This window comes from Bos taurus, chromosome 2 (genome assembly GCF_002263795.3).
Source record: "Bos taurus isolate L1 Dominette 01449 registration number 42190680 breed Hereford chromosome 2, ARS-UCD2.0, whole genome shotgun sequence".
NCBI lineage: Eukaryota > Metazoa > Chordata > Mammalia > Artiodactyla > Bovidae > Bos > Bos taurus.
Window position 1 is genome coordinate 77,770,896 of NC_037329.1, and position 15,507 is coordinate 77,786,402.

Consider the following 15,507-nt stretch of genomic DNA (forward strand, 5'->3'; position numbering starts at 1 on the left):
TCGAACCAAGATACCCTCCTATCTTTTTGCTAAACAATTATGGGATAATGTATATTTTTCCTGCTTCTGAACTCATCAATATGAAGATGGTTAAAGATTGCTTGTTCCTAGAACTGCTTGTTCCTAGAAAATACAATTGCACCTCAGTTACTTTAGTTCACTCATTGAGGCTAACATCTTGTTCATATATTCACTTAGACAACTCTTCACACCCGCAGATCCAAAGTTCTTAGATAACTCTGTTCAGTTTCAACCAGTTCCCAACTTGCAAGCCCTGTCTTGAAATCATCCAGTCCAGGCTCCCAAACCTTACATGTCTATCTTTCCCTGACTTGTCTCTTGAAGATGAAAAGAGATGGCAAGAAGTGTTTTCTCTGAGGGTTGTAAGTCCAATGATCTGCTTTCACCTTGAGGAGTCAAGGAGAAAACATTTGTAATATTTTTTTCCTCTCAAAACTGAAAGTTTGTGAACACTTTTATGTCTCACTTATTTCAATTCCCAGAAACAGAGAATAGCCTAACTTCACCTCTGCACAGATAGGTTGCTGTGACTCACATCCTCTCCCTTCCCTTTATCCTCTCCAGATTCTGCTGTTACCTGGTGTTCTGACTCCTATTATCCCAAGATCTCCTCATCGTAGTCTTCTTCAAGATGATTGTTTGTATCTTCTCAACTGAATAAATTCCCCTGTCTGTTCTTTCTTTCAATGGTGAAGCTTATTTCTTGTCTCTCTATAGTTATTGATATAGGTGTATGTATAGGTATAGATAAAGATAGTTACACAATGTGCAAAAGAATTGGATTTCATTATATTTAATCAGCTCACTATTTATAGAGTTTTGCGCAAAATTAAATAAAGTAAGAGGCTACAGACTATAAATTCACATGCAAACATAATAAATAGCATGTGTGACTATGCTAAAGCCTTTGAATGTGTGAATCACAACAAACTGTGGGAAATTCTGAAAGAGATGGGAATACCAGACCACCTGACCTGCCTCTTGAGAAATTTGTATGCAGGTCAGGAAGCAGCAGTTAGAAGTGGACATGGAACAACAGACTGGTTCCAAATAGGAAAAGGAGTACGTCAAGACTGTATATTGTCACCCTGCTTATTTAACTTATATGCAGAGTACATTATGAGAAATGCTGGACTGCAAGAAGCACAAGCTGGAATCAAGATTGCCAGGAGAAATATCAGTAACCTCAGATATGCAGATGACACCACCCTTATGGCAGAAATTGAAAAGGAACTAAAAATCCTCTTGATGAAAGTGAAAGTGGAGAGTGAAAAAGTTGGCTTAAAGCTCAACATTCAGAAAATGAAGATCATGGTATCTGGTCCCATCACTTCATGGGAAATAGATGGGGAAACAGTGGAAACAGTGTCAGACTTTATTTTGGGGGGCTCCAAAATCACTGCAGATGGTGACTGCAGCCATGAAATTAAGAGACGCTTACTCCTTGGAAGAAAAGTTATGACCAACCTAGACAGCATATTCAAAAGCAGAGACATTACTTTGCCAAAAAAGGTCCGTCTAGTCCAGGCTGTGGTTTTTCCTGTGGTCATATATGGATGTGAGAGTTGGACTGTGAAGAAGGCTGAGCGCCGAAGAATTGATGGTTTTGAACTGTGGTGTTGGAGAAGACTCTTGAGAGTCCCTTGGACTGCAAGGAGATCCAACCAGTCCATTCTGAAGGAGATCAGCCCTGGGATTTCTTTGGAAGGAATGATGCTAAAGCTGAAACTCCAGTACTTTGGCCACCTCATGCGAAGAGTTGACTCATTGGAAAAGGCTCTGATGCTGGGAGGGATTGGGGGCAGGAGGAGACGGGGACGACGGAGGATGAGATGGCTGGATGACATCACTGACTGGGTGGACATGAGTTTGGGTGAACTCCTGGAGTTGGTGATGGACAGGGAGGCCTGGCGTGCTGGGATTCATGGGATCGCAAAGAGGCAGACACGACTGGGCAACTGAACTGAACTGTAGTGAAGTAGTCCCAGCACAATTTTGTCCCCTTCCTTTGGAAAACAGTCAAGAATTGTGTTTTATGGAATCAGTTCACAAGATCTTGCTGGCCCTGCATATCTGGAAGCCCCTTGTTGTACCTATGACTTGATGGGTTAATATAAATAGGTACAATTGTTTTATTGTTTGACTTGTTCTAATTAATGATGATTGCTTCTCTGTGGAAAATCAAAGCTATGAGGAGCATAAGCCTAGGGAATGCCTGAGGCAAAACATTAAACCAACCAATGAGGGCTTCTCCAGGTTTTCCTGCTCTCATGGAGGGAAACTAATGCCCAAATGACCAAGCCTAGGAAGGCAGAAGGGTCAGCAGTGGTAACACATTTAGTACTGTTGTGTACCAAACATTATTTCTGTTCACCTCAAAGGCAGATTTTTATTCTTCTTAAGGTGCTCGTACAATACCTGCCATGGTGTTCAGAAAGTGTTTACTGAATAATAGTAAATTCTAAGGACTATTTCAGAATACAAAGCTGAAAAGCACAAACATCAGGCTTATGTGCTTTTTTTTGTACTTCGTCATACATAATTAACTGCTTAATAACAATTTCCCAATGATGGAGAAACTAAATATACATTACTATCGGAGCTTTAGCCCCACGTGGCCTTTCACTATAGTGTACAATAGGGCTCTGATATTTTATTATTGCTGGAGACAGGTTTTTCATATCAACACAAAATATAGTTATTCATTAATAATTTATTGGAACAAGCCACACTCTGATATAATAAGTGAATTATTAATCAATGCTCCTAAGGAAAATAGTTCTGAACAGAAGTTGCTTTATTTCTTCTTCCCTGCTTGGGTTTTAGGTTAGCACAATATTTGCACAAGAAACAGATGCTACAAATTGAATTATGTAAACAAGTTAGAGTGTTCCTTTTCAAAATCCATCACGTTACTTCAAGATATATAAAAATTAACACATTCAGTGACAAACTAATCTAAAAGATGTGCTGGAACCAGAAATAAGTGGCATTAGAAGAACAGACATGTTAGGCAAATGTCATTTGGAACAAGTTCTAAAAACATCAGAAAGGTTACATTAGAACAGCTGTTACATTATTTTTTTAAATAATGATAGTTTGTCAATGTCTCCAATTTATGAGAGATTTATGAGTGACGTAGTGTGTAATCTGAAATGAGAGGAAAGATCTCTTCCATCTCACCCACTTCCTGTATCATCAGCTCATGGAACAGTTTCTGGTTCGGGGAAGGCTCTCCATAAATAACATTTGATTTAATAGTAAAACATGGAATGACATTTGTCTTTTAAAAAGGTACCTGAAATGTTTTGCTGCAGTGCTACAATGCTTGCAACTGGACAAACTTCTCCTCCAGTAACAACATACAAAGAAACTGAGACTTTCCGGGTGGTCCTGTGGTTACAAATCCACCTGCCACTACAGGGGACATGGGTTAGATTCCTGGTCCAGGAAGATCCCACATGCCATGAGGCAACTAAGTCTGTGTGCCACAACTATTGCAGCCCGCATGCTGCAACTAGTGAAGTGCCCACATCTAGAGCCCATGCTCTGCAACAAGAGAAGCCAACTTAATGAGAAGCCCACACACCACAACTAGAGGGTAGGCCCCTGCTCGCTGAAACTAGCAAGCAATGCGACTTGCTGCAGCTGCAACTTGCTGTGTGCAGCAATGAAGACCATGCAGAGCTAAAATTGAATAAATAAATACTACAAAGATTGGGGCAAATTCTGGACAAAAAGATTTTTTAAAATACCAAAAATGCCCAAAGGAAATGGTTACTTTTTCTCTTAAACCCCTGCTACAACAGGGACCCCAATAAAGCCTTGCTTGGAAAGAAGAAAATCTAGTGGTCTGTCTAGCTGAAGAGAGAAGTTGCACACTGTTGAGTAGTTCAGTGATGACCTTAACACATAATTAAATGGCAAATGACTGGAAAAGACTTCCTGTTATAATCCATTATCAGTTCACATGGAATGTGTGTCTGCTATAGGCACTTTGGTTCTCATTAGAGATTTTGAATTGGGTAAGACCTAGCACTCATCCTTGGGCAGATCTTAACCTACCAGAAAAAGAATACACAATTTGAACTAATTTGCTCAGGGAAAGCTACCAGAACAATTTTTTTTTTTTTTTTTTAAGTTCCCAATGTAATCACAATGGCTCAGGTGGTAAAGAATCCACTTGCAATGCAGGAGACACAGAAGATATGATTTAATCCCTGAGTCAGGAAGATTTCCTGAGGGAGGAAATGGCAATCCACTCCAGTATTTTTGCCTCAAAAATCCCATGGACAGAGGAGTCTTGTGGACTACAAATGATAGGGTTGCAAAGGGTTGGATAGGACTGAGTGACTAACAACAACAATGCAATCACATAATTACCTTGCTAAAGACATATCTTGGCTTTCCAGTGCCTGCAAAATCAAAGAGAAATAGTTTAGCAAGAGCTGTCCTGCTCAACCTACCTGACTCTTCCCTTCCCCTGTATTTTTCACTCTCATTCCTCTCAATGCCACCCTGAACTCTAAGACCATTAGCTTCTGGATGTTCAGATATAACTTCTCTCTTCATGGAAACCCTGTCTCCCACAGTAAACACACCATCCCCCTTCAACTTCCCACAATTTATTACCGATCTACTTCTGAGTTCTTACTAGACTTTAAGGCTCTGCTGAGCTATGACTTTCCTTACCAGCCTTCTCTGACACAAGAACAACTGATTATAGGAGTCAGTACTGATATTTTTGACATTAAAGGTGCTTAATAGAGTGAATAATTTAGAATAAAACTGGATTTGATAAGTTTGTGAAGATCAAATGTCAGTAGAGAAACTATAGATTAACAAAAACATATACACCCTACTGTTCAGTTCAGTCACTTGGTCATGTCCAACTCTTTGCAACCCCATGAACTGCAGCATGCCAGGCCTCCCTGTCCATTACCAACTCCCAGAGTCCACCCAAACCCATGCCCATTGAGTTGGTGATGCCATCCAACCATCTCATCCTCTGTCATCCTCTTCTCTTCCTGCCCTCAATCTTTCCCAGCATCAGGTCTTTTCAAAGGAGTCAGTTCACATCAGGTGGCCAAAGTATTGGAGTTTCAGCTTCAACATCAATCCTTCCAATAAACACCCAGGACTGATCTCCTTTAGGATGGACTGGTTGGATTTCCTTGCAGTCCAAGGGACTCTCAAGAATCTTCTCCAACACCACTGTTCAAAAGCATCAGTTCTTCACGGCTTAGCTTTCTTTATGATCCAACTCTCACATCCATACATGACTACTGGAAAAATCATAGCTTTGACTAGCTGGACTTTTGTCAGCAAAGTAACGTCTCTGATTTTTAATATGCTGTCTAGGTTGGTCATAGCTTTTCTTCCAAGGAGCAAGAGCCTTTTAATTTCATGGCTGCAGTCACCATCTGCAGTGATTTTGGAGCTCCCCCAAAAAACAAAGTCTGCCACTGTTTCCACTGTTTCCCCATCTGTTTGCTATGAAGTGATGGGACCTCATGCCATAATCTTAGTTTTCTGAATGTTGAGTTTTAAGCCAACTTTTCGACTCTCTTTTAGTTTCATCAAGAGGCTCTTCAGTTCCTCTTCACTTTCTGCCAGAAGGGTGGTATCATCTACATATGTGAGGTTATTGACATTTCTCCCAGCAATCTTGATTCCAGCTTGTGTTCATCCAGCCCAGCATTTCACATGATGTACTCTGCATAGAAGTTAATTAAGCAGGGTGACAATATACAGCCTTGAAGTACTCCTTGCCCAATTTGGAACCAGTCTGTTGTTCCATGTACAGTTCTAACAGTTGCTTCTTGACCTGCATACAGATTTCTCAAGAGGCAGGTAAGGTGGTCTGGTATTCCCATCTCTTGAAGTATTTTCCACAGTTTGTTTTGATCTACACAGTCAAAGACTTTGGTGTAATCAGTAAAGCAGAAGTCGATGTCTTCTGGAATTCTCTTGGTTTTTCAATGATCCAACGGATGTTGGCAATTGGATCTCTGGTTCTTCTGCTTTTTCTAAATCCAGTTTGAACATCTGGAATTTCATGGTTCACATATTATTGAAACCTGGCTTGGAGAATTTTGAGCATTACACTGCTAGCCTGTGAGATGACTGCAATGAACATTCTTTGGCATTGCACTTCTTTGGGACTGGAAAGAAAACTGACCTTTCCCAGTCCTGTGGCCACTGCTGAGTTTTCCAATTTTGCTGGCATACTGAGCACATCAATTTAACATCATCATCTTTTAGAATTTGAAATAGCTCAACTGGAATTCCATAACCTCCACAAGCTTTGTTATTTACTTATAATGTCTATTTTCCCTACCAGACTGTCAATTTTACAAACACAATCTATTTTAAGTGCTATAATTCAAGCAACAGAAACAGTGTCAGGCACAGGGTAGTGGATTAATTGACAATAAAAATAAAGAACTATTAATGAAACAGTATATAGCTTATAGGGGATGACACATACTATTTCTTTAGACATGCTTTTTGCCTTAAGGAAATTAGCACCCTGGAGAAAATAGGATGCTTACATAACACACTTTAGACACCCAGGCAGAAGAAGATGGGTAGACATACAGGCAAAACACTTGCTTTAGGCATTGGGATGAGTTGAGGCATGCAGAGGAAAGTCCATGGAAGAGTTCTGATTTTATCTGGTCTTTTAATGAAGGAAATCATATGGAAAGCTTCCCAGATTCAATAAAAGTTATAATTATGTATTTTATCTGGCTTTCCCCCCATTTAAAGTAAAATTAATGCCATTTCCAGTTTTCCTAGATAGTTTTTGCAAGAGTTTTAGATAATGAGCCTTTGTTTTCTTTCTTCAAATTGTTTTTTCTCAGTGGGTATTCATGCCTCATTACATCTTGGTGTAGAAGGAAGGTTGAAGAGTATAAGAGGTTATGGACAGCCAGGAGCCTAGATTGAGTTAAGCAGCTTTTATATTCATCCTCTTATTTTCAGGTTGATCTCTTGTTCTTACCCTGGGACCTTCCAGACGGCATTCCTGGTGTCCCTCTCAGGGGCATCTCTTCTGCTGAAGGCTCCTATGGCCTTTATCCTGAGCTGAGACTTCTTCCATCTAAGTGATTTTTCTGTCAACACCTTGAACTTCTTATTTGTTGACAGCCCTGTTCTTGTTTTGTTTCCCATCACATAATGTCCTCAACTCCTTATTATCAGCTCAATAGGAATAGAGACAAGAAAAAGCAAGCACTTATGCACTTCCAAACAACCACATTGCTCTGGAAACCTAATTCTACTTTTTGAAATATTTGTTTACCTTGTTTAATCACATAATGATAACTGGACAATTTTAATAATTTAGACTTTAGTTATTCAATAATGAAGAGTTAGAAATTGAAACTACAAAAGTGATTATTCTTGATTTTTAGGGTTTATAATTCTTGGATGTATAATAATATCAGCTTAATATAAAAGTGGATGTGTGTGTGTTACTCGCTTAGTTGTGTCCAACCCTTTGCGACCACATGGACTTTAGCCTGCCAGGCTCCTCTGTCCATGGAGCTCACCAGGCAAGAATACTAGAGTGGGTAGCCATTCCCCTCTTCAGAGGATCTTCCTGACCCAGGGATCAAACCCAGGTCTCCTGCATTATAAACAAATTCTTTATTGTCTGAGTCACCAGGCAAAAACTATAAAAATTAATTTTCAGCTATTATTTTAAATTTTCTAAAGTCTGTGGAATGTACTAAAATGTGGGTATATAAGAAGAGATTAACACTTTGCTTGCAATTCAGAGTGATTTTCTTTTTTTAAAGTAAAGCCTGTAGGTGATCAGTGTAATATTCCAGTCAAAATGTATGTATATACACACATGACTAGAGTGGTATCATCCTAAACTCTTAATGTTTTTTTTTTCTAAATACATCCTTGCATCAGAAGAACCAAGGCACTTGGATCAGAAAACATGCTTGTATTTTTGCAATAAATTATGAGCTAAACTGAATATTGGTAGTACTATGATTGGTTCAATGAATGTGTTAGTGTTGGGGCCACTAACTGTTTTCTGGGTAATAAGTGAAAGTGAAGTCATATCCAACTCTTTGTGACCCCGTGGACTGTAGCCTAACAGGGTCCTCCATCCATGGGATTCTCCAGGCAGGAACACTAGAGTGGGTTGCCATTTCCTTCTCCAGGGGATCATCCAGAACCAGGGATCGAACCTGGGTCTCCTGCATTGCAGGCAGATGCTTTACTCTCTGAGCCCTCGGGGAAGCCCTAGGGAATAAGAATAACCAAGGCGATGGCACCCAACTCTGGTACTCTGGCCTGGAAAATCCCATGGATGGAGGAACCTGGTAGGCTGCAGTCCATGGGGTCGTGAAGAGTCGGACACAACTGAGTGACTTCACTTTCACTTTTCACTTTCATGCTTTGGAGAAGGAAATGGCAACCCACTCCAGTGTTCTTGCCTGGAGAATCCCAGGGATGGGGGAACCTGGTGGGCTGCCGTCTATGGGGTTGCACAGAGTCTGACATGACTGAAGTGACTTAGCAGCAGCAGCAACCTTGTATAGTCAGTTTCCTCTGAGTCCCACTTGTTCTAAAGCTGTACCAGGTGCAGGCTAAAGAAAAGAACTAGGGTCTGAGGAAGAAGCAAGGCATGGGACATGCATCAAAAAGTCTTAGGTGATGAAAGAAAAAACATAAGGGACACAGTCAAAGCTGCTACAGTAAGTTGATTTTGAGGCAGGAAAACCAGGGACAGCTAAGTTACCAGGAAGGAGGAGGAGGAACCAGATCAGAAGAGAACTGAAATGGCTTTGATTTCTGGCCCAAACTCTGTCATAGAATGTGGTGTTCCACTCTCTGGGTCCCATCTCACATTGTTGAAACTATGTTTGGGCATGAGGTGAGAGCATGGTGATGTCAGAAGGCAACCAAGTCTAATAAAGTAGACCCTATACAAAGATCCTTCAAGATTTAGCAATTTGAAGACAAGTACTTCATTTCAAACCATTAGAAACCAAAAGAACAATGAGGTCAGAATGGTTAAGATGGCTACCAGCTACCAAACTAGACCAAAGGCTATATTAAAGTCCATGACATTTCTGTGTGTTTATGAAATTCAGGACACTGAGAAGTATAGAATATGTATCTGGAAACCACCAGGGTTATACATTCCCCATACATATGAAAAATAAAGAACACAGTCCATTAACCTATATATGCATTCCATGCCATGCTAAGTCACTTCAGGCATCCCTGTCTCTGTGTGACACTATGGACTGTAGCCAACCAGGCTCCTCTGTCCATGGGATTGCCCAGGCAAGAATACTGGAGTGGTTTGTCATGCCCTTCTCCAGGGAATCTTCTTGATCCAAGGATTGAACCCACCTCTCTTAAGTCTCCTGCATTGGCAGGCAGGTTCTTTAGCAGTAGTGCACCTGGGAAGCAGTCTCTATATGATATAACCCTAAATCCCTTTCATTAAGCCTAGATAGAGGACAACAATTCTGTTAAGGGGCCACTTTGTCCATAAAAATTGCCTAATTATAAATGATTCTCTGTGGTCAACTTGTGGGACTTATATTTGTTGATTTTATAAACCTAGGACCCTAAGGACACATGTATAAGACCAGTTGCACAGCAGGCCATCAAGGACCAGAAAGCTCCTATCATGACATAGGAGCATTAGCAAAGGCTAACCAAGTGAATGATTTAATCAACCAGTTGAAGGATTTAAATCAATAGTCAACAAAAAGTCTATGACTACTCCCTGCTCTTTGTATAGAAATTCAAGTCACAGAGATTTAACAGAATTTTATAATCATTCTTCAAACAAAACAAGCAGTAGTTTGTGTGCTTTTTATTTTTTCAATACACAAGGTCAATAGGAATGAAGTCAAGGGCTCCATTTTGTTGATGTTTCTGAGAAGTCTTCAGACTTCCCTCTCATCCTCCAATATGTCTTAAAGTATTAAGTGTTTCCACATTCATTTTGGCACTTCATCGAGTCCTATATCCTTCACTTTCTTACAAAGTGAAGATAATTGCTGCTTTCCTGAGAAAAACTCTTGTGTCTTGGAGAAAACTTACGCTTTCATCCATGAAAGAAATATTTTCCTCCTGTTCCATGAAAGAAAAAAAATAGATAAAACAAATTAGTTGAATCTCATGCCTGGAAGTTTGGTGGATAATAATCTGAAGAGATTATGGAGGAGAATAAAGATAGAGAGAGGTTGACTAGAGATGAGAAATTCACCATTGCCTAGCTAAAGTGTGGAATGATAAACATCTATATGAGAGGTGTAGTACTGTCTTTGTATATTTGTATGAGAGAGACGTATCCAGATAATAGCTTTGTAAACATAAGTTCCTATATGTTCACATATTTCCAAATATGATGTGTGTAGTTAAGGGATTAAATAATTGAAAAACAAAACAAGTATGTATTGGTGTGTTGAATTTTAATAAAATGGATCACTTTTAGTCCCCTAAAAATGCCCCCAAAGATGTTCTTTTGTTTCTTCATTGTAAATTAGTGATGAACAAAAGTAAACATTAATTAGGCAAAGCCAAACTTCGTAAACTTCAAAACTTACATTCTACTGGGATGCATGTGGAATAAATATTAATATTTTTAAGAGCCCTATTTGAGTGTACTCTTTGCTTATCCATCTGCTAAAGCTAGAATGAAATGATAAGCACCATGTCCTCTAAGTAAAGGTAGAGGAGAGGGTATCCATTATCTTCTGGAATACAGCAAAAAATGTCAGGAAAAAGCTGAATTATTTGACTATGTTGAGTGATATTTGGCTAATTTTGAAAAATCCCTTTACTCAGTTTTCTTTTGCTACTTTATTCCAAGAGATCATAAAGGATATGCCTTTCCTTGCTTTATTGAATTTGAATAAAATACCTTACATTTAACAAAAAAAAAAGTGAAAAACCAAATTAGTGATATTTTGGCCAAAACTAACTAAAGCATCTTGATGAAAGTGAAAGAGGGGAGTGAAAAAATTTGATTAAAGCTCAATATTCAGAAAACGAAGATCATGGCATCTGGTCCCATCACTTCATGGGAAATAGATGGGGAAACAGTGGAAACAGTGGCAGACTTTACTTTTTTGGGCTCCAAAATCACTGCAGATGGTGACTGCAGCCATGAAATTAAAAGACACTTACTCCTTGGAAGAAAAATTATGACCAACCTAGATAGCATATTGAAAAGCAGAGACATTACTTTTCCAACAAAGGTCCGTCTAGTCAAAGCTATGGTTTTTCCAGTGGTCATGTATGAATGTGAGAGTTGGACTGTGAAGAAAGCTGAGCACCGAAGCATTGATGCTTTTGAACTGTGGTGTTGGAGAAGACTCTTGAGAGTCCCTTGGACTGCAAGGAGATCCACCCAGTCCATTCTGAAGGAGATCAGCCCTGTGTGTTCTTTGGAAGGAATGATGCTGAAGCTGAAACTCCAGTACTTTGGCCACCTCATGCGAAGAGTTGACTCATCGGAAAAGACCCTGATGCTGGGAGGGATTGAGGGCAGGAAGAGAAGGGGACAACAGAGGATGAGATGGCTGGATGGCATCGCTGACTCGATGGACATGAGTCTGAGTGAACTCTGGGAGTTGGTGATGGACAGGGAGGCCTGGAGTGCTTCAATTCATGGGGTCGCAAAGAGTTGGACATGACTGAGTGACTGAACTGAACTGAACTTCTTCAATGAAAAGTTATGAAATAACTTAGTCTAGGAACTTCCAATTCAAGACAGACTCAATTGATAGTTATGTGAACAAGAATTCTCCCCTTTTAGGTTATCAAGCATTATAGGATTGAGTATCTAATTTTGAAAGTGGGAATAAAAGGGCTATGCTGAAATGTTGCCTGATGTAAAAGGAAAGGAATCTGGAGCCACTGTTTCAATCTTTGGAGAGGGAGAAAAAAATATGATTAAAAGGGAAAATCTAGCAGAATGGAGGGAGAGTAAATACAAATGGTATCAGGATATATAACAGTGCTGGAATGGCTGACATACAATTCAAGAATTAAGAAGAGAAGTTAGTTAAATGTTTTCCCCATCTCACAAGGCTTTTTGCAGATTTAAAATGAAAGCCATGTGTTTTACTTTGCTCTCAAGACTCTGAATCCCTGTAGACCTGACCATACTATCTTTATCTATTTGCCTTTCTTTTTTCAATTGTCAGTTTAGCTTCACTGAAACCTTATAAGATCTCCAATTTAAATAATTCTTTGTAGTATCTATCAAATCACCCTTTTAAAATGCTTTATGGTTTTATTTGCTTCCTAAAATTTATCCTGTATATATATATATATATATATATATATATATATATATATATATATATTATCATGTATATATGATTTATATATAAATATATATATCCTAAATAAATATAATATATATATATATAATCTTGTGTGTATATATATATATATCCTGCTCCCCTCACTGAAATGCAAGCTCTGTGAGAGCAAAAGAATGTGTCTGCCTCAGTTTCAAAGCCTAGAACTCTAACTACTACTTACAGATAAATATTTGTGAAAGGAATGATTTTTCACTTAGCTCACAATGAACACAAGGCTCCAACTGATGTATGTAGTTCATCCTGGGTTGGAAAATGACCCCTGGAGAAGGGAATGGCTACCCACTTCAATACTCTTGCCTGGAGAATTCCAAGGACAGAATTCCTGTTCATGCAGGCTACAGTCCATGGGGTTACAGAGAGTCATATATGACTGAGTGACTAACAATACACTTATCAAATAGAAAGTAACATGTGTTGACCAATGTGTCTGAAATGTTACCCAGGTAGATATAAACTTGCTTTGGATTTCAGTGATTAAGACTCTATCAGATTTTATGTGCCAGCTGTCTTGTTTTTGATTGATCTCAAATATTTCCTAAAGATTTTATCTTCCATAGATAAACTAAAATGTCTTCAAAATAAAATAGCTTGATATATGCTTTAGTGTCTTCCACATAAAGGAACTCTATGATGATATTAAACTACTGCATCTACAGTGTATTTAAAACAAACTATTAGCCTCTTGAAGTTCACATTTCTAGGTACCTATGTCTCTCATGCAATTTACATCACAGTCAAACTGTATTTGCTTATATTTTATAATGTTATGTGAGTGATTATTTTCTTGTTTGTGTTATTTCTGTATGAAGTTTATAAAATTATAGCAACTCTGAGTTTCTTGAATGTGTACATCTTAAAACATTCTACCCTTTGTAAAAGATAAAAATTTCAAAAATTTTATTAAAAAAGAACCTGATTAAATCTTGTAAGACAAGGCAGAAGATTAGTTAATATGCAATGAGATGCCAAACTTTTAAGGAGGGAAAATGAATCAAATTTTTCAGGACTGGACTTTATTTAAAGCAATACAATAAAAGCTTCTGACCAGGATGCTAAGCCTTTTGGATAAGTCACACTAATTTGATAGCTATAAAAATAAGCTACAACTAATAACATTTTATCACATTTCCTCTCAATTTTACTTAATATTAATAAAAAATAAAAAGTTAAGATTTCATAAACATTAGGAAATTCATATATCATAGAACTCAATAGTTCATTTCATGGATTAGGAAAATAAAGTCTAGACCACTAGTGATGAGCCATAGAAGTTAATGGCAAAGTTTTAACTCGATGTTACATCTCCTAGAAGATAGCCTAATAGTTTTCTAAATAAATAAATCAAGCCTCAGAAATATCCCCAAACCAAAGTTTTTTAGCTCTTTGGGCTCCTGCTATTCTATATTAAATAAATAAATATTCAATACACTTTCTGTTTTGTGTGCCTATTTGAATTTTTAGAATCTGAGCCCTCAAATTGGAGAGTTAGCTTCATGATTACGGATAAAAATAAACAGGAAAGGGGGAGTCTAGGAGAAAAATATGCACATGTATGTTTATACATATATACATATTTGCTTATTATTTATTTATTGGCTGGGATGTTGAACCATTTCTGTGGAATCAGGGACAATGCTAACTTCTTGCTGACAAGAGTGAGATAGAAGTTTCTATTTCAACCTTTATTATTGTATATTATGAGTTCCAAATGCCTGCATTTAATTTCCAGATCCCCCACTTAATGCTTTATTTGAAATGAATTTCAGGGCTTCCCAAGAAGTGCTAGTGGTAAAGAACCCACCTGCCAATCAGGAAACATAAGAGACATGGCTCTGATCCCTAAGTTGAAAAGATTCCCTGGAGGAGAGCAGGGTATTCTTGCCTGAAAAAATCCCATGGACAGAGGAGCTTGATGGGCTACAACCTATAGGATCGCAGAGTTGGACAAGACTGAAACAACTTAGAACATATGCACACATGGAAATGAATTTAGGTCTTTTGGTGTCAGTTTTTATCCCCCCCACCCCTTAATGTAGTATGAGTAATAATAATGTCTTCTCTCACAGTGTTTTGGGAGGAGTAAATTTGTTAACACATGAGAGGATAGAAGACACATGGAGATAGAATTTGTGGATTTAGTCTAAGTGTTAGGGTGTGTGAAGGCTGTGCAATGCCTTCTCTCTAGCTCAAAAGACCTCTGTCCTCCCTGCTGCTGCTGCTGCTAAGTCACTTCAGTCGTGTCTGACTCTGTGCGACCCCATTGACGGCGGCCCACCAGGCTCCACTGTCCCTGGGATTCTCCAGGCAAGAACACTGGAGTGGGTTGCCATTTCCTTCTCCAATGCATGAAAGTGAAAATTGAAAGTGAAGTCATTCAGTCGTGTCCGACTCTTCGTGACCCCATGGACTGCAGCCTACCAGGCTTCTCTGTCCATGGGATTTTCTAGGCAAGAGTACTGGAGTGGGGTGCCATCGCCTTCTCCGTCTGTCCTCCCTCAGTTCAGTTCAGTTCAGTCACTCAGTCGTGTCCGACTCTTTGCGACCCCATGAATTGCAGCACGCCAGGCCTCCCTGACCATCACCAACTCCTGGAGTTCACTCAGACTCACGTCCATCGAGTCACTGATGCCATCCAGCCATCTCATCCTCTGTCGTCCCCTTCTCCTCCTGCCCCCAATCCCTCCCAGCATCAGAGTCTTTTCCAATGAGTCAACTCTTCGCATGAGGTGGCCCAAGTACTGGAGTTTCAGCTTTAGCATCATTTCTTCCAAAGAAATCCCAGGGTTGATCTCCTTTAGAATGGACTGGTTGGATCTCCTTGCAGTCCAAGGGACTCTCAGGAGTCTTTCCCAACACTACAGTTCAAAAGCATCAATTCTTCGGCTCTCAGCTTTCTTCACAGTCCAACTCTCACATCCACACATGACCACTGGAAAAACCATAGCCTTGACTAAACAGACCTTTGTTGGCAAAGTAATGTCTCTGCTTTTGAATATGCTATCTAGGTTGGTCATAACTTTTCTTCCAAGGAGTAAGCGTCTTTTAATTTCATGACTGCAGTCACCATCTGGAGTGATTTTGGAACCCAAAAAGAATAAAGTCTGAC

General features: G+C 39.1%; 1 long non-coding RNA gene across 1 annotated transcript in view; it reads right to left on the reverse strand.

Moving 5' to 3' along the window:
• Positions 1-9,862: 9,862 nt before the first annotated feature.
• The window catches only part of LOC112442359 (uncharacterized), an 87,672-nt gene continuing 82,027 nt past the window's right edge, over positions 9,863-15,507 (reverse strand). Inside the window, exon 5 of the long non-coding RNA XR_003030471.2 lies at positions 9,863-10,137. This is a non-coding gene — a long non-coding RNA (uncharacterized lncRNA). The remainder of the gene's footprint in view (positions 10,138-15,507) is intronic.